Here is a 1,972-nt window from a genome sequence, read left to right on the forward strand (position 1 = left end):
AGGAGGCCCCAGGAGAGGCAGCGATGATGGCCCAGACTCTCAGAAGCCTGGAGAGGTCCTCGTGACCCCTCACAGGCCAGGGGCCACACCGGGAAGAGGGGCCAGAGCTCTGCGGTGGCCCCCCCCACTCCCCGCCCCCGCAGGCCTGGGCGAGAGTGCAGCACCGGGTGGGGAGCAGGCCCAGCCAGAAGGGTCCGGGGGACACACCCCTGCCCCACTGGAAGGAAGGGAAGGCTCGCCTCTAACACCCCTGCCTCACGGACAGTCTGCCCCTGGCACAGCACCCCCCGTCAGGCGAGGGAACCAGCCAAGGAAGGTCGCTCTCTGATCTGTCACCTGCCCCACAGGAGAGCCCAAGCGGAGCCCCTGGGTCTCTGGGGACACAGCATGACACCTGAGCAGTCACCCTTCCGTGTCCCTGGGCTGCAGCCCTGCGGGGAGGAGGGCGCACATGCAGGGCTGGGACGCGCTGTCAGCCGAGGAGACAGACAGGGAGGGGTCCCGGGCGCGACCTGCCCCGGCCCGAGGTCAGTCCTGGGGCCCGTTCCCTGCTGGCGGCCCGGCCCCCCACCCAGTGAGTCCGAGGCTGGACAGATGTTCACCACGAAGAGCATTTACTGCTTCTTATTTAGGGCGCACTTCGCACCTGGCCGGAGGGCGTGGGAGGGAGCGCGGATACGCGGAGAAAGGGCGTCTCTGGTGTAGATGTTGTTTCTCATCGAAGCTCATCTACAAACCTGTTCTGATTTACTCCTTTCTCCGATTTAAAATCAGAATGAAGGCTTGAACGGAAACAGCCTGAGTCAAACGACGCTACGTGGCGCACGGGCCCCAGGCTTGGGGGCCACAGGGGTAAGAAAAGCGCAAGCCCCCTGCAAGGACGTGAGAAGCGACCGACCCCGTGTGCTGAGGGCAGAGGACGGTCCAGCGCGTGCGGCTCGCCTGCTCGGGGGGCAGCAACGGGTCCCAGGCAGCCAGATCGGGCTCCGTGCGCACTTCCCGGACACTTGACGCCGTGTGGGGCCGCGTCTCACGGTCCTGGCGGGAGAGTGGGCTGCCGCTCCTCCGGGCACCTGGTGAACAGAAGCCACGGGCAGCCGATTACCCCACAGCCAAGAATTCTTCGGTCCCAACATCACAGCACTGAGGCCCAGACACCCTGGAAGGGGAGGGAGAGGGGAGGAGAGATGGCCCGAGAGGTGAATGCTCCCCGGGTGGTTTTTGGAACTAGAGAAGCTGATTCGGAAATTCTTATGGAAAAATTTGTGAGGATCGTCAGGGCGGGGGTTGTGGGAGATGACAGAGGAGAATAGCTTCACCAGATCTTCACACAGACTGTGAACATCCCTATGCCAGATGCTAGTTTCCTTAATATATAAAGAGTTCCTACAAATGAATAGGAAAGGACCCTTAAAAAAACTTTTTTTTCATGTTTATTTATTTTTAGTTAGAGAGATAGTGAGATACAAAGGGACAGAGAGAGAGAAAGAGAGAGGAAAAAAGGATTCTAAACCGGCTCTGTGCTGTCAGCACAGAACCCGACCTGGGGCTCGATCCCAAGACCCTGAGATCATGACCTGAGCCAAAGCCAAGAGTCAGACGCTCAACCCACTGAGCCTCCCATAAAAGGCCCCAAGAAAAAGCCTTTGAAAAAACTTTTGAAAAAAAAAAATGGGAAAGGGGAGTTCACCAAAAAAAGAGACACAGATGGGTTATAAACATGTGGGGAAAAAAGTTGACATTACTTGTTCTACATAATTTAAAGAAATTAGGGGCGCCTGGGTGGCTCAGTCAGTTGAGCATCTGACTTCAGCTCAGGTCATGATCTCACGGTTCGTGGGTTTGAGCCCCGTGTCGGGCTCGGTGCTGACAGCTCGGAGCCTGGAGCTGCTTCAGAGTCTGTGTCTCCCTCTCTCTGACCCTCCCCTGCTCACGCTGTCTCTCTCTCTCTCTCTCTCTCTCTCTCTCTCTC

Source organism: Hyaena hyaena, unplaced genomic scaffold, assembly GCF_003009895.1.
Source record: "Hyaena hyaena isolate Hyena2069 unplaced genomic scaffold, ASM300989v1 scaffold_492, whole genome shotgun sequence".
Lineage (NCBI taxonomy): Eukaryota > Metazoa > Chordata > Mammalia > Carnivora > Hyaenidae > Hyaena > Hyaena hyaena.